We start from the raw sequence: 23,923 nt of genomic DNA on the forward strand, positions 1-23,923 counted from the left end.
GTATCTTGGTCATATGTTTAAAGAAGATCTTCAGTGCTTGACTAAGGAGTTCCAGTTTATTTGTTTGAAATTAGTGAATAAATTGTCAAAGATGGTCTGGAGAAGAAGATGAGAAATGATGGTTTAGGAAATTAACTTGGCATATATTTATTTAGCAAGTATTTGTTGAGGACAATTTGGTGTGCAGACTGCCTGGAGAGTTGTGACACTGAAGGCCCAGGAACCAAGAAGGAGATTATGAAGTAGTAACCATGTTGTTAGCACAGTGTAACTATGATGTTGTATGTACTTGAACTGGAGTGGTGGGGTGGAAGGAAAAATTAAGGCAGTTTGGAGGACACCTGAGAGAGCTTAGTGATATATTTAATTGTGCAAGAAGGAGATGGAGTCAAAGATGATATCAAATTTTTGCATTTGAGTGAATTTAAGAACGGCCTTAATAACAAAAATGGAGAAAGCAAGACTGAGGTGCTGATTTTTTAAAAAAACTTTATAATCTCAAAAATATACAAGCACCTCATGCAACTCAATACCAGAAAAACAAACAACCCAATACAAAAGTGGGCAAAAGACCTAAACAGACATTTCTCCAAAGAAGACATACAGATGCCTAATAAATACATGAAAAGAATGCTCAACATCACTCATTATTAGAGAAGTGCAAGTCAAAAGTACAGTGAGGTATCATGTCACACTGGTCAGAATGGCCATCATCACAAAGTCTACAAACAATAAATGCTGGAGAGGGTGTGGAGAAAAGGGAACCCTCTTACACTGTTGGTGGGAATGCAAACTGGTACAGCCTCTATGGAAAACAGTGTGGAGATTTCCTTAAACAGCTGGGAATAGAACTACCATACAACCCAGCAATCCCATTGTTGGGCATATACCTCAAGGAAATCAGAATTGAAAGAGACACGTGTACCCCAATGTTCACTGCATTACTCTTTACAATAGCTAGGACGTGGAAGCAACCTAGATGTCCATTGGCAGATGAATAGATAAGGAACTTGTGGTACATATACACAATGGAGTATTACTCAACTATAAAAGGGAACACATTTGAATTGGTTCTAATGAGGAGCCTATTATACAGAGTGAAGTAAGTCAGAAAGAGAATGACAAATACTTTATATTAACACATATATTACGGAATTAGAAAGACAGTAACGATGATCCTACATGCAGGAAAGCAAAGGAGACACAGATATAAAGAACAGACTTTCAGACTCATTGGGAGAAGATGAGGGTGGGATGATTTGGGAGAAGGGCACTGAAACATGTACATTACCATATGTAAAATAGATGACCAGTGCAAGGTCGATGCGTGAAGCAGGGCACCCAAAGCCAGTGCTCTGGGACAACCCAGAGGGGTGGGGTGGGGAGGGAGATGGGAGGGGGGTTCAGGATATTGGGACACATGAATACCCATGGCCGATTCATGTTGATGTATGGCAAAAACCATCACAACATTGTAAAGTAATTATCCTCCAGTTAAAATAAATACATTAAAACAAACAAAAAGTAATAGATATCTTAGTAGAACTTTTCAGCATAGGACAGAGAATGAGGTTACCTCAGAGTTGCCAAGAGAGAGGTTATGGTTGAGGGCATGAAAATGGACCAGATCTTTAAGGGGGATGTATAAATTGAAATTATGCATATTATGATTAAATTGAAAATTATGCATATTATTCCCAGCTTTACACCTTTTAATTATAACCTCTCCCTGACATATCTTACTCATTTCCATCCTTGATCAAACAGTAGCTCTATCTCACACCATTCTTGAAGTTCAGGGACTAATATAATCATTACATATTTTTCTGTTGTCACCAGATGATTTTGTAAAAGGGCAGATGGATATTTGTGGTTTAGTTTTCACCATTATGTTATAGAAACTGAAGGCCCCTGAAGGAGAGAGTTTATCTTATTTAAAACTATCTCCAGCATTTAGCACAGAATTCACTACACAGTAGGTAGTTATTACATGTTTCTCCCACAAATGAACTTTGGAGACACTATTGAAAATATGTAAAATGAATTACAATGATTCATAGAACAGTAAGTAGTTCATTCAAACTTCTGAAATACTGATTTTACATCTTGTTGAACTGTGACTTTTGTCAACCGAGATCCAGAGGGTTAAAAGTACAAGTCTGGTTTTAAAAATGCATCTCTGTTTTTAGAAACTAGCCATCATAGGATGTCAGCCTTCCTATCTATTAAACTATAATAGCTAGAATCAATCGTCAAAATTCCACCTCAGTCTCTAAAATCCAGTGTATTAGCTTTGCTATAAAGTATCCTTCAGCTTATCTATTTTTTCTTTCTTTAGACAGAATTAAAGAGATCATTCCTCCACCCCTACCCCCGCCACTTACACTGTGAGAGACAAGGCCAAACTGCAGACTTTTTTTTCCTCTTACAACCTTGCAGACTGCCCAGCTCCAGGCAGCAGGAGGAGACGTCAGGTAGCCTGATATAATTTATTTCCTCCTTGCACCAGCTGGTATCACATTCTAGATCTTGAAATTCCCAGGGTTCATTCATCTTCAAAATTTCTCACTTGACAATGAAAAGAGGACTACGAACTGAGTCTGCATTTAATGTACCATAATGCCAATCTTGGTGCATTGTTTTATGAATTATAGCTAAAAGAGTTTATACAGTATTTGACAAAAAGGACAATTCCCCACTTGTTTGTGAAGCTAGTTAGTTAACCACAAGAGTTAGAGCAGGGCTGTTTCCTTTTCTAGTTTAAATATGATGTTTGGATCAGGTACAGAGAATTGAAATCAGAACTCAGGACAGAGGTATTACCTGTTAATTTAAAAATTAGTGGGAGAAAGTGAAATTTGCCTTTTTTCATTATTGCATATAAGGGATAGTGGCAAAATGGCATTATAACTTCCTCTGAGTATTTTATTATATATCTGCAATTTTGATTAAAATTTATTTTTGGTGTTTGTAATTAAGCTTGTGGGTGTACTTAGAGCACTGTTAGTTTTCTTCTCTGGATAAAACACTAGTGAAAATAAAACCAGATCGTGGCCGGTAGATCTGAACTATTTTGATGGGTGCTCATCTTAATTATGTCTTGTTGACTTCATGTCCCTTGCCATGGTCTGAATTTCTGTCTGCTGTGACCTGTAGCTGGGAATGGAGGGATAAATATTGGGGTTACAGCTGCATCAGCAAATAGCTGACTGATGTAGGGAAGGACACAGGGAGGCATTGGCCAAGGTGCTTTCTTAGGTCTCTTTCTGCACTCAAATCTTATACTTGGTGGTGGAAATGTCTAAATAGGCCCGTTATGGAGAATGAAGAGAGAGAATACAATATTTGACAAAGGAAGAGCTCCCTTTCTGGGATTGCCCTGTCAGGTTTCCTTCCTCAGTAGGTTACCTTACTCACTAAGTGACTCACTCCTATGTACCAGCCTCATGGTAAATAAAGTCTAAATTTGTGGAGTGTCAGTGGGTCTGATTTCAGAACAAGATGAATCTTAGTTTGGTCTCTTGGGCCTGCCTTTTCTTAGCTGTTTGACTTTGGGCAAGGTGTACTAGACCTTTCTAAGCCTCCTCAGGATTCTCATCTCACAATGCCTTCCTGACAAGGGTTATATAAAGATTTAATGAAATGAAGAAAGTAATGCGCAGTGTAAAACATGGTGCAAATTAGGTGCTCAACAAATAGTGGTTTCCTTCTCCTTCCTCATTTTTGTTAAGTAGGATTATAATTTGCCAATATCGTAGTTACCTTGGAAAGAATTTTAAACATTGCTAAATATGAATAACCTTTCCCAAAGTTCTGTTAAACAGGGGACTGTGTGTTTGTGTGTTTCCGTGGTGAGGGTGTGAGTTTGTGTGCTTGTGATTACCTGTGTATGGGTGTAAACTCGAAATTCAGATGAAATGGTGTATCAGTACCGGTCCTAGCTCACTTACAGTGATCTCTAAGTTGCTTCTAAATCAGTCACTCCAGTTAACCCAATTCTAGAAGTCTAACTGAAGAATTGGAACTGATATCTGGATAATCCAGACAAATATTATTTTCTAAGCCAAGCTGTTAGTTAGCATTATATTTATAAAGCATTCCTTCACACCACATATAATGTGTAAAGCAGGAGCAAAGAAGGTATATTCCCTTTAAATTTAAATAGAAAGCTGTTACTGCAGTTCCACTGTTCCATCTATTGTGAAAATGGAGACCAGAGAAGAAAACACATTTATGTCAATCATCAGGTAGCACGTTTTGAGGTGGACTTATCCAGATAATTGCCCTAATTTTTCATCCTGGCCTGTGATTGTTTTCTTTTTTCCCGCTTCACACAGTTTTGCCTTTTTCTTTGTCATCGTCAGTTTGCACTTCCTGACATCCTCTGTGTCAGCTGGCCACATTATTGACTTTTATTTTTGTGGAGGTCACTTCTGTAGGAGCATCTCTTCAGCTTCTGATTGCCCTTAGTGGAAAGGAATTTGAATAAAAATGTCTGACAGATGCTACTGAGATGGAGGAGGGTTTGCTGGTAGAGAGGTGAATCATAATGTGAAAGCTGTATAACTCAGTTCCCCCAACACCCACTCCAATTTTGGCTCTTTGACAATGCTTTCTCTTTGAGAAAGAAGAACAGTTTGATCTGAATTCTTATTAGGTTCTGAGCCACCAAATTAGAATCTAATAAGCTCATTTGGAAGGGTTTTGAATTAGCTTTAAACAGACCCATGCTGAGCTCATAGAGGAGACCCTCCTACTCTTTCCAGGCAACCTGTAGTTTGTAGACTTAATTTTCAAAGTCTCTTCTTTGTCTCTCTTCTCATGTTGTGCTCTTTTCTCCCTTTGAATGGACTACTTCTAGCTATATCTTACACTTCTAGGGAGAATTGTAACACATCTTACACTTCTAGGGAGAACTGTGACACATCTTATGTGTGACATTAGTTAAGAAAGTCAGAAATTTAGAGAGAAAAAAGACACCTTCTTCAAAATAAGAAAAACTTGGCTTCTGGAATCTTCCCATTTGGCATTCTCCAATAGCACTGATTATCTTTTTTTTTTTTTTTACACCTTTTTATTTGTATTGTGGTATATTGATTAACCAGAGAAGGCAATGGCAACCCAGTCCGGTACTCTTGCCTGGAAAATCCCATGGACGGAGGAGCCTGGTAGGCTGCAGTCCATGGGATCGCTAAGAGTCGGACACGACTGAGCGACTTCACTTTCACTTTTCACTTTCCTGCATTGGAGAAGGAAATGGCAACCCACTCCAGTGTTCTTGCCTGGAGAATCCCAGGGATGGGGGAGCCTGGTGGGCTGCCATCTATGGGGTCACACAGAGTCGTACACGACTGAAGAGACTTGGCAGCAGCAGTAGCATAGCTGATTAACAATGTTGTGATAGTTTTAGTTAAACAGTGAAGGGACTCAGCCATACATATGCATGTACCCATTCTCCCCCAAACTCTCCACACCCCATACACTGGTTATATTGAAATGAGAAGTATTTGGGCATAAAAATACTTTCCCAATATATATCATTACCTTGCTTGTGCATGCATGCTCATTCGCTTCAGTTGTGTCCAACTATGTGTGACCCTATAGACTGTGGCCCACCAGGCTCCTCTGTCCATGGGATTCTCCAGGCAAGAATACTGGAGTGGTTGCCATTACCTTCTCCAGGGGATCTTCCCAACCCAGGGATCGAACCTGTATCTCTTATATCTCCTGCATTGGCAGGTGGGCTCTTTACTACTAGCGCCACCTAGGAAGCCCAAACCTTGCTTGTAGATGTACAGAAATGTAAAATTGTTTAGAAAAGTAAGATCCTGGGGTGGTTAGGAGGGGGAAGAAATAGTATTACGGTCAGCCTGTTGGACCTCTGAGGAAATTGAGAGAGTTAAAGAGGGAGAGGAATAGGCATGGTGATTAGGTGGAGGAGACAAGTTGCCAAGGTGGGTTGGGGTTGACTGTAGGTAGCAGTCAGTATGCATCTGTGGTTATCATTTTGTACCTGTGCAAATTTACCTGTAGGGTAGATTCCTAGAAATGCAGCTGCACAGTCAAAGTGTATGTGCTTTCTTAATTTCCATAGTTATTGCCAAGTTGCTTGATATAAAGTTTGGATCAATTTACATTTCCATGAGCAACATATTCATAGCACTTAGACACGTTTTTTTTTTTTTTTTCCCCCCCTCCTTTTCTTTTAGCCTCCCCTGGTATGGACAGGAAGTACATGTGAGTCCAATTCTCCTTTCTTGGTAACTAACTTGGTTTACCTCTCACAAAGCCGTTACTGTTGTTCAGAAGTTCTACCAGTACTTGCCTATGCTGACGTCCTCCATTACCACAGGACACTTAGTGGATTTTACCAACTAAAGAGTCATGTTTCCTCAGCTCAGTGAAAAATTTCCCTTATTTCTTGGATGATTCTCTCAACTCCATTCTGTTCTCTCTCTCTGGAACCCCTGTTAATAGTGCAATGGAACCACTGAATCTACCTACCCTTCTTAGCGTTTTAGTTTTTCTCACACTCTTCAGCTTTATTTTTCTGCATAGTACTCCAGGAGAACTCCTGATTTTATTGTCCTGCTTTTTTATTATGACCTCAGCCCATCCACTGAGCTTTTTGAAAGTGGCCATAATATTTAACATTTTCAAGGTCTCGGTTGCTTCTTATTAGAAGCGGACCTGGAGAGGGCATGACTGCTGCTTGACCCAGGCTGTCTGAAGCTCCTCCTCTGTCCTTTCAATATATGCTCCATCCTCTGGTCTTTTCGCCCAAGCCATTTCAAGGACACAGCCTTGAGAGAGTCAGGTGTGTTGAGGCTGGACTGCATACATGACCAAACCTATTAAGGTCTCTATATAGAGTCAAGATTCCAGCGAGTGGGAATGGAGATCTAGTCATTTCATGGTGCCCAGACAAGCCTCCTGGGTAATTCCCTTGCTGCTTAACCCTGCCACCTACCAATCTGGAGTGCCTGTTTTTTTTTTTTTTTTTTGGTCTCTCCTTGCCCTCCCTGTACCAGGACTGTTTTCAGATTTCACCCAGGGAAGTTCCTTTTTTAGAGAAGCCTGTTATTTCTAAATGGAGTTAAACCACACTGAAAACTTACATTTCTATTTCCTATGCTGACACTGTTTCTCGTGAAGTTAATTTTTCTGGTTGTTGAGTTTGGTAGTTTTCTTTCATTTTGTTGATTCTCCTCTAATGTATGAGGGTTCTTGGTGTTCCGTCCATATTTATACATAACTGCCCTTGATTGATCCTTATTGGTTAGTTCAAGCTTAGTTTCTGCATCCCAGGAGAGAATCTCCATTTCCTTGACAATGGGTAAATGTTTTAACGATAGGGATTCTCAATCCAGCACTCACTGAGGGAGGCAGGGGCTATATGGCTGTGTCCCCTTTCATTTAGGGTGTATGGGGAGCTTGTTTCTTGGATGCAGAGTCTACTGTTCCCTCCTAATGGCCTTACATGACTCATGGCAGTGTCCTCCTTCTCTTACCACAAGGGACATTCTGAGGGTACTTGTCAAAACCCTAGTGTTATATGCAGAGTTGATCTAAATTCTTTAGTGTGTGCTCACTCAGTCATGTCTGACTCCTTGCTACCCTCTGGACTGCAGCACACCAGGTTCCTCTGTCCATAGTATTTTCCAGGTGAGAATACTTTAGAGTCTGTAGCAAATGCCACAGTCATGGTTCTGTGGTTAGAGGATCAGTCCAGCTCCTTTCTATTCCTTTAATCACCTGTTTACTTACTGCCTCTTCCTTTTCCAAGCCTCCATGGGTCTAGTTTGGGGATTATTTCAGGTTTCTGAGAAAATCCACATTTTCTTGCATGTTCCTTGCTTTTGTCCTGATAAGTTTACAATTTCTTTAATAGTGTTTACAGTTTCTGTTAGTTTGACTTGCTTTATAACTTTTCTTACTGCTCTGGTCCTCTGATACCTTCCTCAACTTTCTAGCACTAATATAGATTTATTTGTATGTTCTCTTTCTCCTGTACTTTTAATAGGATTCAAAAACAGAGGCAGTTGTACGTATGTGTGTTCTGTATGACTAGTGAAAGAATTTTGGTTTTCCAAGTTTGTAGCTATTTTAGGAGAACTATAATATTTTCCCTAGCTTTAATGAACCTACTCCAGTGTTCTTGCCTGAAGAATCCCAGGGATGGGGGAGCCTGGTGGGCTGCCATCTATGGGGTCGCACAGAGTCAGACACAACTGAAGCAACTTAGCAGCAGCAGCAGCAGCAGCAGCAGCTTTAAAGAAGCATATTTGACAACTAAAAATTATATATATTTAAAGTTACAACATGATGTTTTGATGTATGTATACATTGTGAAATGATCACCACCATCAAGGTAATTAACATATCCATCAACTCATATAGTTACCATTTGTGTTCATTAAGAAAACTTAAGATCTATTCTCTTAGCAAATTTCAAGTATGAAATACTATATTTTAAACTATAGTCACTATATAGTACATTAGATCTCCAGAACATAATCATCCTGCTTAACTGAAAATATGTACCCTTTGACCAATAGCCCCAATTCCCTCCTACCCTTCGCACCACCAGCCCCGGGCCACCACCATCCTACTTTCTACTTTTATGAGTTCACTTTTTAGATTCCACATATGAGTGAGATAATGCAGTATTTTTCTCTGTCTGGCTTATTTCACTAACCATAATGTCTTCCACTTTCATGTGTTGTTGCAAATGACAGAATTTCCTTCTTTTTACAGAATAAATAATATTCCATACATGTACCACATTTTCATTATCCATTCATCAAGTGTTGATGGACATTTGAGTTGTTTCCATATCTGGACTATTGCAAATGATGCTGTGATCAGCGTAGAAGTGTGGATATCTCTTGGAGATAGAGATAAATCTAGTATTTTAAAGACCAGTCTGCCTCTCTCATTTCTGAGGTAATATTTAGAATTCTTTTTTAGATTACCCCTCAACATAATTTGAAATCATTACTTGTGTAATTGATACTTATACAGAGAAGTGGCAGTGCCAGAATTTTACCAAAATCTTACTTTCACTTCTCATAATCTAATTTTCAACACTTAGATTCTCATTTCACAGTTAAAATGCCAAAAGTGGGGGAATATTGTCTACTGGAGCTTTTAAACATGATTTATGAAAAAAAAAACCTACTTACTTGCTCTTCATTACTTTAACCTTTGTAGGAATGTGTTATTTATCACCTACCACAATTTAGACTGAGGAACAAAACAAGCTCATGGACTCTATAACTCATGTTGTTTTGTGATAACATATTGGTCCATGTTTAGACTGCAGCTTTATTAAGGATCCCTACGCTCCTCTGAAGAATTGCCTTGATTTTTTTTTAAAGCAGGCAAAGCCCTTTAAATCTATAAAAGATGATAAAATTATGATTGATTCTTATGCTTTTAAAAATCTCCAATCTTTTTTCTCATTTTAAAATGGAAAAACATATTGACTTTTGGGAAGTGGAGATGTAGGAATGTTCATATTTAGTTAGCTGGAGAGAGATTATGAATTGAAATTTCAAAGCCATATTTTAGTCAAAGGGTAATGGAAATTTAGAGCAAAAAGGCATCTTTAGATAGCTTTGTGGTGATGTGTGAAGACCAGAGAACGGAAGTCAGAAAACCTGAGGTTGACTTCCTGCTTTCCACTTTCTCATTGTGTGACCCAACTCATGGCATAAATTCTTTAAACTCTATTCCCTCATCTGTGAAAGTAAGAAAATCCCTGCCTTATAAATTGTATTGTTTTTGTCAGGATGAAATGATACAGTGATACAGTATACAAAAAGTCTATTGGGAACTATGAGCTCCTGTTCAAATGTATGATGATTACTTTTTTATGAAGGAGAAAACAAACTAAGTGCTGTGCTTAGTCGCTCAGCTGTGTCCGACTCTTTGTGAACCCATCGACTGTGGCCCGCCAGCTCTGCTGTCCATGGGGATCCTCCAGGCAAGAAAACTGGAGTGGGTTGCCATTTCCTTCTCCAGGGAACTTCCCAACCCAGGGATCGAACCCAGTCTCCCACATTGTAAGCGGATTCTTTACCGTCTGAGCCACCAGAGAAGCCCAAGAATACTGCAGTGGATAGCCTATCCCTTCTCCAGGGGAATCTTCTAGACCAAGGAATCAAACTGGGATCTCCTGCATTCCAGGTGGATTCTTTACCAGCTGAGCTACCATTACCAGTGGTAGAACCAGGTCTCCTAAATCAGTCTGATAGTCTTTCCAACTGGAATATAACTTTTAAAATGTGCTCATTTGCTTAGCTACTCAGAGACCTTACCAGAACTCTAAAGTTATGCCACTCTCCATAAAGACCTGAACTTCTGAATCTTACTTAGTAATGTCTTTTTGTGGGTAAGAGGAAGCAACTGGTTTAATTTGATGGGTCTTGTTCTGTCTGTTGTGGTCTAAACCACCTAAGCTGGTCCTTTTTTTCCTACTTTTTACCAGTTATGCCATGCTAAAAATCTGCAATTTATACCTAGAGTGGTATTTCCCTGCCTTAAATCAGCTTTGTAACATAATTTTACAACACACTTCTTACATGGACCTTTTTTTTTTTAAATATTAATTTGGGGGAATTCCCCAGCAGTCCAGTGGATAAGACTTTGAGCTTTCATTGCCCAGGGCGCCAGTTCGATCCTTGGTCCAGGAACTAAGTTCCCTCAAGCTCCATGGTGCAGGGAAAAAAAAAATTAAGTAATCAATTTGGAGCCAAGCACTGCAGAAAAGGCTTCTATTTTTGATTCTTATTTAATAGACTATATAGGATTCCCCACTCACATTTTACTTTGGCAAATCTGCATATTCAAGATACAGTTAATTGAGACTTACAGTATTACTCACTTAAGCAGATGTGGGAAAACAGGCAATAACTCGTTCAAATAGAAAGAGGTGAATATTCATGTCCAGCTAAAGGGAAGCAAGAGAGAAAAAATATGAAACGTGACAATCTTTTCACATAATATTTTTAGAACAATAATGATGCAAATTGGGAAGTTTGGAAGGTATTAAAACAGTAAGAATCCTTGTGGTTTTTGGAAAGAGCTACCTTTTGTTTTTGGCGGAAACATGTATTTTCCCATGAATCTATTTCATGTTTTAAAAATTTCTAGACCGTTATTTCTCTGGAAAAGGGGGTAAAAGGAATAAAATAAAAATGGCACAACTGACACAAACAACCATTTAGGCGGAAGGAAGGGAGGTTGAGAAATCGATGGGGGAGGGGTCCCCACTGTATCAACAGGAGCCTGCAAACTGGGATGCCAGCCTTTCCCCCCAGCACAGCATGAACAACCCTTCCTCCTAGGGTCTCTGCCCTGTCCCACCTTGGGCACCCCCAACCCCGTGGGAGTGGACGGTGAGAAGTTGGATTCCCAGGCTGGGGACAGGAACTGTGCTGGGGGAGGGGCCTGGGGTCAGAACATGCACAGGGAGTGACAGGCAAGGGCACTGTCTCCCCAAGGGAGGGACTTGGGGGGGAGGGAGGGGAAGAGTAGATACCAGAGGCTGGCATTGGCTCCTCTTCCAGCATCAGGTGAGAGACAGGACCAAGAGACAGGACAGTCAGAGCCTCCTGGGCAAAGTACTTGACATCCACATCTCGGTCCTGGGTCAGCTTCTCCAGGATGGGCTTGACCTCAGTCTGCAGTGTGCTGTTTTCCAGGATGGACCCGATCTTCTGTAGGGACTTGGCCACATTGAAGCGGACATTGGCGACAGGGTCCCCAGCCATATACAGCACTGTGGGCAGCATGTGCTTGGTGGTGATATCCTGCCCACAGACCTCAGACAGCACATTGATGCAGAAGAGTGTAGTCATGCGGTGCAGGTAGTTGGGTTCCTCAGACAGGGTGAGGACCCTCGGGATGACAGCGGCAAGGGCCCACTCCTTCCCAAACTGCTCCACCAGCTTCTTCAGGTTGTTGGTGGCCGCCTCGCGGATGGCATAGACATGATCCACAAGCCAGGACATGCACAAGGAGTGGAGCTGTGCATCAAAGAACTCCAGCCCAAACTGTCCAGCCAGAAGAGGCATGTACTCAATGATGACCAGACGCACCCGCCAGTTGGCATCCTCTGCAAGCTCCATGATGGTGGGGAGCAGGAAATGGGACAGATCCTGGATGCCGATCACCTCTTTCATGTAATGGAGGTTAGAGATGACGTTCAGCCGCACATCAGAGCACTCATCCCTCAGCAGAGCCAGGAAGAGGGGCATGATGTGCTCGATGGTGTTATCTTTGCCCAGGATGGGGCAGAGGCCTAGGATGACGGAGGCCAGGGCGGACCTGACATGCTGGTTGGTATCTGAGACCAGCTCCTGGCTGAAAGGCAAGATCTCGGTCAGGATCACATTCTCCCGATAGTCAGCGGAGAGATTTTCACAGAATTCTTTGAGCTTGTAGGAGGCAGCGGCCCTCACCTCAGGCTCATGGTCTTGCATCAGGTTCTGGAAGGCAGGGACCAGGCCCGTTTTGGTGATCTCAGGCCTCACTGCTGTCTGGAGCTCTGTGAACTTCTCGGCCACCATGTAACGGACGCGCCAGGATGTGTCCTCAGCAGCCTGGTACAGAGTAATCATCACCAGGGCCTCTAGGATGTCTTGGGGCAGGAGCTGGGCGATGTTCACGCACACTTCCACCATTAGCAGCCGCACTGAATCCTGCTCGTCAGAGGCCAGGTTGGAGAATATGGGGATGATCTCACTCTTCATGTCGTCAATCTCAAGCACCTTGGTGAAATCCCCCAGGTTGGAGGCTGCTGCACTCCGCACCACGAGGCTGTTGTCTGAGCACAGATCCCGGAAGCACTGTAGAAGTTCTGCCTTGATGGCAATGGACACGCCAGGGTAGCAGACGGAGAAAAGGCTGCAGGCTGAGATGCGGGAGTTGACCAAGTTGCCGCCCACCAGCCGCTTCACGAGTGGCACAAAGTAGTCCTCGAGATGGGAGGGTGAGTGCTCATGCGAGATGGCCCTCAGGGACTGCACCGCCTTCTCCCGCACTATGGCCTCCTCCTCCACAGCCAGCAACTCTAGGGGTGGAAGCAGGTGGTGAACATACTCAGGACCTCCGACCAGAGGGGTGAAGGTGCCCAGCTGCTCCGCTAGGGCCAAGAGGACCTCGTCCTCGTCGTACATAATGTCTATAATGAGGGGCAGAAGCTCACTGCGGGTCTTTTCGACTCCAAGGGCCAACGCGATGGTGGACAGCTTATTGATGCTGTTGATGCGAAGCTGAATGTCCTCATTCTGGAGCTCGTCTATGAGGATCGACATGGGGTCGAGCGAGTTATCGCCGTCAGCCGCCGCCATCTTTGTTCCTCTCAGACTGCAGCCGGCCTGAGCCCCTTAATAGGGACTCCTCCACAGTGATTGGCCATGCTACGCTGTCCTGAGCCTGCGTTTCATTTCATTTGTCCAAACAAACGAAGTCCCACCTACCACCCATTTGCCATTGGCTGAAGGGACCACATTAACTTCGCAGGAGCCTGTGGTGGGGTTGGGAGGAGTGCATGATGGGACGGGGGAGGACGCAGCGGAGGGTTGGGGGTGGGGGACGCGCAGAGGTTGTTGGGGGAGTGGGGCGGGGTTTCCCTGGAGCCTCTATGGTAAAGAGTGCACCTGCTTCAGAGGAGACCGTGGTTTTATCTCTAGGTCGGGATCATCCCCTGGAGAAGGGAATGGCTACTTACTCCAGTATTCTTGCCTAGAGAATTCCATGGACAGAGTAGCCTGGCCTCTGGGTGTCAGGTACAGTCCATGCGGTGGCAGAGTCATACACGACTTAGTGACTAATGCACACATGCGAAGGAGAGGAGGATTCTATTTTCATTATTAATTAGAAAACTTGACGTGCAAATGGTCTGGATATCTAGTTCTTATAAAGAAGAAAGACAAATTTAAAATGAACTTTTAATTTTAGAAGAGTTTCAGATTTCAGAAAAATTATTATGGTAGTACAAAGGGTTCTCAAATATTCCACACCAGTTTTCCATTTTGTAACATCTTATCTTGGTGTGGTACTTTGTTCACAATGGGCAAACCAGGATTCATATATTAGTGTTAACTGAAGTGCATTCTTTGTTCAGATTCGTTTGCTCTTCTTTATCTGATACCCTTTTTCTGTTCCTAGATCCCACCCAGGTTTATCACATGACATTTTGTTGTCAGGTCTCCTCTAGACTATGATAGGTTCTCACACTTTTCTTGTTTTTCATGACTTTTGACCGTTTTGAATACTATTCAGGTGTTTTGTAGAATGTCCCTTACTTGGGATGTGTTTGACGTTTATCTTAGGGATAGGCTGAGGTTGTGTATCCTTGGGAAGAAGACCACAGAGGTAAAATGCCATTTCTGTTTCCTCATTGTAAAGTTGCTCTTTCTACCCCTTTCTATACTGTGGTCTTTGGAAGAAAGTGACTCCACACTTACGGTGTAGGGAGGAAAGACTGAATTTTAACTGTAATAGAAAAAATCATTATCATTGGCAAACCTTCTATTCGGAAAGTGATTAATATCATAAGTGCATTTGGCAGGCTCCTTTGACCAGTAAACTCTGAGACGTGTATTTTGTGGCTAACATATTAGTAGGCAAAATGGGCGGCCCTATTTCTTAGAACCAGACTCTTCTTTAGGGCAATTTCTTTGTCTTGGGAGATGGCCAGAATTACAGGCGCTGAAATTTTAATTTACTGCTGCTACCAGTGGTGGGCTACAGTCCATAGGGTCGCACAGAGTCAGACGTGACTGAAGCACACACGCTCCCACCTCTTCTCAGAGATATTTCAGGTCTTACACACTCTTGTGTCACATGTGAGCAAACATCCAAATCACCTTGTTGTTGTTGTTTAGTCACCTCGTCATTTCCCAGACTTTTGTGACCTCATGGACTGTAGCCCGCCAGGCATCTCTGTCCATGGGGTTTCATAGGCAAGAATACTGGAGTGGGTAGCTGTTTCTTTCTCCAGGGGTTCTTCCCAACCCAAGGATTGATCCCAGGTCTCTCGAATTTCAGGGAGATTCATTACTATCTGAGCCACCAGAGAAGCCCAAGAATACTGCAGTGGATAGCCTATCCCTTCTCCAGGGGAATCTTCCAGACCCAGGAATCAAACTGGGGTCTCCTGCATTCCAGGTGGATTCTTTACCAGCTGAGCTACCATTACCAGTGGTAGAACCAGGTCTCCTAAATCAGTCTGATAGTCTTTCCAACTGGAGTATAACTTTTAAAATGTGCTCATTTGCTTAGCTACTCAGAGACCTTACCAGAACTCTAAAGTTATGCCACTCTCCATAAAGACCTGAACTTCTGAATCTTACTTAGTAATGTCTTTTTGTGGGTAAGAGGAAGCAACTGGTTTAATTTGATGGGTCTTGTTCTGTCTGTTGTGGCCTAAACCACCTAAGCCGGTCCTTTTTTTCCTACTTTTTAACCAGTTATGCCATGCTAAAAATCTGCAATTTATACCTAGAGTGGTATTTCCCTGCCTTAAATCAGCTTCGTAACATAATTTTACAACACACTTCTTACATGGATCTTTTTTTTTTTTTTAATATTAATTTGGGGGAATTCCCCAGCAGTCCAGTGGATAAGACTTTGAGCTTTCATTGCCCAGGGTGCCAGTTCGATCCCTTGTCCAGGAACTAAGTTCCCTCAAGCTCCGTGGTGCAGGGGAAAAAAAAGTAATTTATTTGGAGCCAAGCACTGCAGAAGAGGCTTCTATTTTTGATTCTTATTTAATAGACTATATAGAATTCCCCACTCACGTTTTACCTTGCCAAATGTTTGTGAAATTCTTGGGTGTTTGGTTCCCTTTTATAGCTGCTTCCACAAAGTAGCAAAAAGAGCTGGAGGATGACTTTCCACCTCAGTCTAAGGTTAGCTGGAACAAAGTGGTCCCAGTTCTCTCCCAGAGTTCTCCAGATAATTAGAGGGAAGCTGAATGCCTCATGTTTAATAGAATTATTTAGGTTCATTAAATAAAAGGATCCAAGATAAGGAAATTGAATCTGCAGATTCAAGATACAGTTAATTGAGGCTTACAATATTATTCACTTAAGCAGATGTGGGAAAACAGGCAATAACTCATTCAAATAGAAAAAAGGTGAATATTCATGTCCAGCTAAAGAGAAGCAAGGGAGAAAAATATGAAAACGTGACAATCTTTTCACATAATATTTTTAGAACAATAATGATGCAAATTAGGAAGTTTAGAAGGTGTTAAAACAGTAAGAATCCTTGTGATTTGTAGAAAGAGCTACCTTTTTTTTTTTTTCTGGCGGAAATATGTATTTTCCCATGAATCTATTTTCATTATTTTTTTAAAATTTCTAGACCTTTATTTCTCTGGAAAGGGGGTAAAAGGAATAAAATAAAAATGGCACAACTGACACAAACAACCATTTAGGTGGAAGGAAGGGAGGTGGAGAAATCGATGGGGGAGGGGTCCCCATTATATCAACAGGAGCCTGCAAACTGGGATGCCAGCATCTTCCCACAGCGCAGCATGAACAACCCTTCCTCCTAGGGTCTCTGCCCTGTCCTACCTTGGGCACCCCCAGTCCCGTGGGAGTGGATGGTGAGAAGTTGGATTCCCAGGCTGGGGACAGGAACCATGCTGGGGGAGGGGCCTGGGGTCAGAACATGCACAGGGAGTGACAGCCAAGGGCACTGTCTCCCCAAGGGAGGGACTTGGGGGGAGGGAGGGGGAGAGTGGATACCAGAGGCTGGCGTTGGCTCCTCTTCCAGCATCAGGCGAGAAACAGGACAGTCAGAGCCTCCTGGGCAAAGTACTTGACATCCACATCCCGGTCCTGGGTCAGCTTCTCCAGGATGGGCTTGACCTCAGTCTGCAGTGTGCTGTTTTCCAGGATGGACCCGATCTTCTGTAGGGACTTGGCCACGTTGAAGCGGACATTGGCGACGGGGTCCCCAGCCATATACAGCACTGTGGGCAGCATGTGCTTGGTGGTGATATCCTGCCCACAGACCTCAGACAGCACATTGATGCAGAAGAGTGTAGTCATGCGGTGCAGGTAGTTGGGTTCCTCAGACAGGGTGAGGACCCTCGGGATGACAGTGGCAAGGGCCCACTCCTTCCCAAACTGCTCCACTAGCTTCTTCAGGTTGTTGGTGGCCGCCTCGCGGATGGCATAGACATGATCCACAAGCCAGGACATGCACAAGGAGTGGAGCTGTGCATCAAAGAACTCCAGCCCAAACTGTCCAGCCAGCAGAGGCATATACTCAACGATGACCAGACGCACCCGCCACTTGGCATCCTCCGCAAGCTCCATGATGGTGGGGAGCAGGAACTTAGACAGCTCCTGGATGCCAATCACTTCTTTCACGCAATTGAGGTTAGAGATGATGTTCAGCCGCACATCAGAGCACTCATCCCTCAGCAGAGCCAGGAAGAGGGGCATGAGGTGCTCGATGGTGTTATCTTTGCCCAGGATGGGGCAGAGGCCCATGATGACGGAGGCCAGGGCTGACCTGACATGCTGGTTGGTATCTGAGACCAGCTCCTGGCTGAAAGGCAAGATCTCGGTCAGGATCACATTCTCCCGATAGTCAGCTGAGAGATTTTCACAGAATTCTTTGAGTTTGTGGGAGGCAGCGGCCCTCACCTCAGGCTCATAGTCTTTCATCAGGTTCTGGAAGGCAGGGACCAGGCCCGTTTTGGTGATCTCAGGCCCCACTGCTGTCTGGAGCTCTGTGAACTTGTCAGCCACCATGTAACGGACACGCCAGGATGTGTCCTCGCCAGCGTGGCACAGAGTGATCATCACCAGGGCCTCTAGGGCCTCCTGGGGCAGGAGCTGGGCGATGTTCACGCACATTTCCACCATTAGCAGCCGCACCGAATCCTGCTCGTCAGAGGCCAGGTTGGAGAATATGGGGATGATCTCACTCTTGATGTCGTCAATCTCAAGCACCTTGGCAAAATCCCCCAGGTTGGAGGCTGCTGCACACCGCACCAAGAGGTTGTCATCTGAGCACAGATCCCGGAAGCACTGTAGAAGTTCTGCCTTGATGGCAATGGACACGCCAGGGTAGCAGACGGAGAAAAGGCTGCAGGCTGAGATGCGGGAGTTGACCAAGTCGCCGCCCACCAGCCGCTTCACAAGTGGCACAAAGTGGTCCTCGAGATGGGAGGGTGAGTGCTCATGCGAGATGGCCCTCAGGGACTCCACCGCCTTCTCCCGCACTATGGCCTCCTCCACCACGGCCAGCAACTCTAGGGGTGGAAGCAGGTAGTGAACATACTCAGGACCTCCGACCAGAGGGGTGAAGGTGCCCAGCTGCTCCGCTAGGGCCAAGAGGACCTCGTCCTCGTCGTATAGGATGTCTATAATGAGGGGCAGAAGCTCACTGCGGGTCTTTTCGACTCCAAGGGCCAATGCGATGGTGGACAGCTTATTGATGCTGTTGATGCGAAGCTGAATGTCCTCATTCTGGAGCTCGTCTATGAGGATCGACATGGGGTTGAGCGAGTCATCGCTGTCAGGCTCTGCCATCTTTGTTCCTCTCAGACTGCAGCCAGCGCTTTGCTAAAACAGGGATAGGGAATGCGTGGAATGGAAGGAGTAAAGAAAGGCATGAAGATGCCTGAGCCACTTTACTGGGGCGACCCCACAGTCATTGGCCATGCTACCCCTAATTGAGCCTCTGTTTCTTTATTTCATTTGAACAAATGAAGTCCCACCTACCACCCATTTGCCATTGGCTGAAGGGACCAGATTAACTTTGCAGTAGCGTGTGGTTGGTTTTCGATGTGTGCAGGACAGGAGGGGGGAGCACGCAGTGTTTGGTTGGGGGTGGGGAACGCGTGGAACTTGGGGGAGTGGGGCGGGGCTTCCTTGGAGCCTCTGATGGTAAAGAGTCCAAGTGCAATGCAGGAGACCCTGGTTTGATCTCTAGGTTGGGATGATCCCCTGGAGAAGGGAATGGCTACCCACTCCAGGTTCTCGCCTGGAGAATCCCATGGACAGAGGAACCTAGCGGGCTATAGTCCATGGGGTGGCAAAGAGTTGGACAGGGCTTAGTGACTAATGCACACATGCAAAGGAGAGGAAGATTCTAATTTCAGTATTAATTAGAAAACTTGACGTGCAAATGGTCTGCATATCTAGTTCTTATAAAGAAGAAAGACTGAAATTTAAAATGAACTTTTAATTTTAGAAGAATTTCAGATTTCAGAAAAATTATTATGGTAGTACAAAGGGTTCTCAAATATTCCACACCAGTTTTCCATTTTGTAACATCTTATCTTGGTGTGGTACTTTGTTCACAATGGGCGGATCAGGATTCATATATTAGTGTTAACTGAAGTGCATTCTTTGTTCAGATTCGTTTGCTCTTCTTTATCTGATACCCTTTTTCTGTTCCTAGATCCCACCCAGGTTTATCACATGACATTTTGTTGTCAGGTCTCCTCTAGACTATGATAGGTTCTCACACTTTTCTTGTTTTTCATGACTTTTGACCGTTTTGAATACTATTCAGGTGTTTTGTAGAATGTCCCTTACTTGGGATGTGTTTGACGTTTATCTTAGGGATAGGCTGAGGTTGTGTATCCTTGGGAAGAAGACCACAGAGGTAAAATGCTATTTTTGTTTCCTCATTGTAAAGTTGCTCTTTCTACCCCTTTCTATACTGTGGTCTTTGGAAGAAAGTGACTCCACACTTACGGTGTAGGGAGGAAAGACTGAATTTTAACTGTAATAGAAAAAATCATTATCATTGGCAAACCTTCTATTCGGAAAGTGATTAATATCATAAGTGCATTTGGCAGGCTCCTTTGACCAGTAAACTCCGAGACGTGTATTTTGTGGCTAACATATTAGTAGGCAAAATGGGCGGCCCTATTTCTTAGAACCAGACTCTTCTTTAGGGCAATTTCTTTGTCTTGGGAGATGGCCAGAATTACAGGCGCTGAAATTTTAATTTACTGCTGCTACCAGTGGTGGGCTACAGTCCATAGGGTCGCACAGAGTCAGACGTGACTGAAGCACACACGCTCCCACCTCTTCTCAGAGATATTTCAGGTCTTACACACTCTTGTGTCACATGTGAGCAAACATCCAAATCACCTTGTTGTTGTTGTTTAGTCACCTCGTCATTTCCCAGACTTTTGTGACCCCATGGACTGTAGCCCGCCAGGCATCTCTGTCCATGGGATTTCATAGGCAAGAATACTGGAGTGGGTTGCCATTTCCTTCTCCAGGGGATCTTCCTCCCCCAGGACTTGTTGAAATGCAAATCCTACAGCCCTACTGGAGACAACTGAGTCAGAAACATTGCGGGTGGAGCTCTGAAATCAGAGTTTTAACAAACCCTCGAGGTGATTTGTAATTCCCTAGGGGTTGGAGAAGGCAATGGCACCCCACTCCAGTACTCTTGCCTGGAAAATCACATGGAGGGAGGAGCACGGTGGGCTGCAGTCCATGAGGTCGCTAAGAGTTGGACACAACTGAGCGACTTCACTTTTACTTTTTACTTTCATGCATTGGAGAAGGAAATGGCAACCCACTCCAGTGTTCTTGCCTAGAGAATCCCAGGGACAGGGGAGCCTGGTGGGCTGCCGTCTCTGTCGCACAAAGTCAGACACAACTGAAGTGATTTAGCAGCAGCAGCAGCAGGGGTCAGTGGCAAAGAATCCACCTACCAATGCAGCAGGTGCACAATTGCTCTCATTTCACACACTAACTAAATAATGTTCAAAATTCTCCAATCTAGGCTTCAACAGGACATGAACAAGAGCTTCCAGATGTCCAAGCTGGATTTAGAAAAGGCAGAGGAAGCAGATATCAAATTTCCAATATCTGTTGGGTTATAGAAAAGCAAAAGAATTCCAGAAAAGCATCTGTTTCATTGAATACCCTAAAGCCTTTTACCGTGTGGATCACAACAAACTGTGGAAAATTTTTAAAGACATGGGAATCCCAGACCACCTTACCTGCCTCCTGCAAAACCTATATGCATATCTAGAAGCAACAGTTAGAACCGGACATGGAACAGCAGACTGGTTGCAAATCGTGAAGGGAGTACAGCAAGGCTGTATATGTCACCCTGCTTAATTAACTTATATGCAGAGTACATCATGTGAAATTCTGGGCTGGATGAAGCACAAGCTGGAATCAAGATTGCCGGGAGAAATATCAGTAACCTCAGGTATGCAGATGACACCACCCTTATGGCAGAAAGCAAAGAGGAACTAAAGAGCATCTTGATGAAGGCGAAAGAGGAGAGTGAAAAATCTGGCTTAAAACCCAACATTCAAAAAAAGAAGATCATGGCATCCAGTCCCATCACTTCATGGAAAATAGATGGGGAAACAATGGAAACAGTGACTGACTTTGTATTCTTGGGTTCCAAAATTACTGCAGATGTTGACTGCAGCCCTAAAATTAAGAGATGTTTGCTACTTGGAAGAAAAGCTATGACAAACCTAAACAGCATATTAAAAAGCAGAGACATTACTTTTCCAACAAAGGTCTATCTAGTCAAAGCTATAGTTTTTCCAGTAGTTATGTATGAATTCCAAGTCATGTATGAGACTTGGACCATAAAGAAGGCTGAGTGCCGAAGGATTGATGCTTTTGAGCTGTGGTATTGGAGAACACTCTTAATAGTGTCTTGGACTGCAAGGAGATCAAACCAGTCAATCCTAAAGGAAATCAGTCCTGAATATTCATTGGAAGGACTGATGCTGAAGCTGAAGCTCCAATACTGTGGCCACCTGATTCGAAGAGTTAACTCATTGGAAAAGACCTTGATGCTGGGAAAGATTGAAGGCAAGTGGAGAAGGGGACAACAGAGGATGAGATGGTTGGATGGCATCACCTGCTTGATGGACATGAGTTTGAGTAAGCTCCAGGAGATGGTAAAGGACAGGGAAGCCTGGTGTGCTGCAGTCCATGGAGTCACAAAAAGTCACAACTGAGTGACTGAAAAACAACAATCACCCAGGTAGCACAGTGGTAAAGGATCTGCCTGCAAATTCAGGAGACGCTAGAGACTGGTTGATCTCTCTTTTGGAAGATCCCCTGGAGAAGGAAATGACAAGCCACTCCAGTATTCTTTCCTGGAAAATCCCGTGGACAGAGGAGGCTGGCTGGCTACAGTCCATGGGGTCACAGAGTCAGACAAGACTGAGCACATTGATACTGACTGCAGTGCCCATAGATTCAAAACACCTTAGTGGCATTAGCTTAATTCTGTGTTCAACTGCTGCCTCAGAATTACAGTTTGTGTTGGGCCTTTATCTTTCAGTTAGGATTGCTACAAGGAACAACCTTTGATATTTGCTTCAGGCTTTTCTGTGACTCATTTTATGGACTCTGCTATTTGCCATAGTTTCCTCTACATAAGGCCCCAGTTGAATTCCTCCACTCTGAAAACCCTGTTTTCACTAAGAAACTGATGTAAGATCCGTTCTGGGAGAAAGAGAGTGGTATGGTATGTTGTTTTGGCTTCTGGAAGGCTTATAGTCTCGATTAACACAACTATACTGACTCCTTGTATTCCTACATTTATTCCTTCATAGGATGGTCCTGCTCCATTTTACAAAATTATTTTTGTATTTGTACTGTACATTTCTGGAAATTAATAATATTAATCAGCATGTTCAGTTCAGTTCAGTCGCTCAGTCGTGTCTGACTCTGCGACCGCCAGGCTTCCCTGTCCATCACCAACTCCAGGAGTTCACTCAAACTCACGTCCATCGAGTCAGTGATACCATCCAGCCATCTCATCCTCTGTCGTCCCCTTCTCCTCCTGCCCCCAATCCCTCCCAGCAGTCATTTAACGTTTGCATCCTCCCTAAGTTAAAAAATTTTTTTCATTGAAATATAGTTAGTTTACAATATTGTGTTAGTTTCCTAGGTACAGCAAAGTGATTCCAATGTATACTTTTAATATATTTATATATATAAATCTTTTTCATTCCACTCTAAGTTTTAAATTCATTATTTTTCCCATTTTACAGATAAGAGAATGAAGAGTCAGATGACTCATCTTCCTAAAGGTCCCCCAAATATGAAGCGGTGAACTAGGGGCTGAAACTCACCTCTGTCACTCTCAGCTGGTGCTTCTCAGGATTCCTGAAGTTTAGAAGCAGCAGCTGCGTGGTTTAGAAGATAGAACCCAGGTGGCTGGTTATAATCACTGGAACCTGGCGCTTCTTACGGACTTGGCTTTCTCATTCCAACAATGGCGGATAATAATGCTCTCCTCACAGAAATTGTCTTAAGAGTTGGAGAAAATCATGGATATAAAGTACTTTCGGAATCCCGTGTTCATGGTAAGTAGTTGTCTTGCCGCTCACACTGTTCACTGAACCCAGAGTAGATAAGGAGTGACCGGGGAAGATGGAAGAAGACTTGAAGAGCTGTGGGGACTGCAGTCATGTTTATTCTCTCTGGGCAGCAGCCGCCGCCACAGGGAGTCTTCAAAGACTACTGATATGCTAGGACAGACAAAAGTGGCCCATGGCCAAGTGGGTGCGCAGGCCCAGTGCTACCAAGGTCAGCAATATCGTTGTTGATAGAATGTAAGGTATGAGGCGGTGAGAGAGTGGGACAGGAGAGCCTGACTGACTCCGTGTTGTCAGTTAACTTCTCCACAATCCACCCCTCAGGGTCTCCTGTCCCACTGTTTACATAGGCTCGGCCCTCTGTGGCTTCTTTCTGGTGAACACCGCTGCTGCTTGTACCCATATTCCACAACAACAGTGAAAGCTACAATAACAAACCACTAGAGTGCAGGCTACACACCCAACACAGAGAAAACTCCAATGCCAGGGACTGGACAGGCTGCCCACCATTCTTGCACTGGGTCTCCGGTTAGGCGTTGCACGTCATGGATTTCTCAC

At 43.8% G+C, this 23,923-nt stretch overlaps 2 pseudogenes across 1 annotated transcript; both read right to left on the reverse strand.

Moving 5' to 3' along the window:
• Nucleotides 1–13,544, reverse strand: part of LOC113887594 — a 195,223-nt pseudogene extending 181,679 nt beyond the window's left edge.
• Nucleotides 13,545–16,361: 2,817 nt separating this feature from the next.
• Nucleotides 16,362–23,502, reverse strand: LOC113887667 (annotated as a pseudogene). The gene is made up of 2 exons (XR_003509789.1): nt 23,120–23,502; nt 16,362–18,599 (listed from the first exon to the last, which is right to left on the reverse strand). The product of XR_003509789.1 is annotated as a serine/threonine-protein phosphatase 2A 65 kDa regulatory subunit A alpha isoform pseudogene (transcript).
• Between the last annotated feature and the right edge of the window lie 421 nt (nt 23,503–23,923).

The sequence above is a fragment of the Bos indicus x Bos taurus genome, chromosome X, assembly GCF_003369695.1.
Source record: "Bos indicus x Bos taurus breed Angus x Brahman F1 hybrid chromosome X, Bos_hybrid_MaternalHap_v2.0, whole genome shotgun sequence".
Taxonomy (NCBI): Eukaryota; Metazoa; Chordata; class Mammalia; order Artiodactyla; family Bovidae; genus Bos; species Bos indicus x Bos taurus.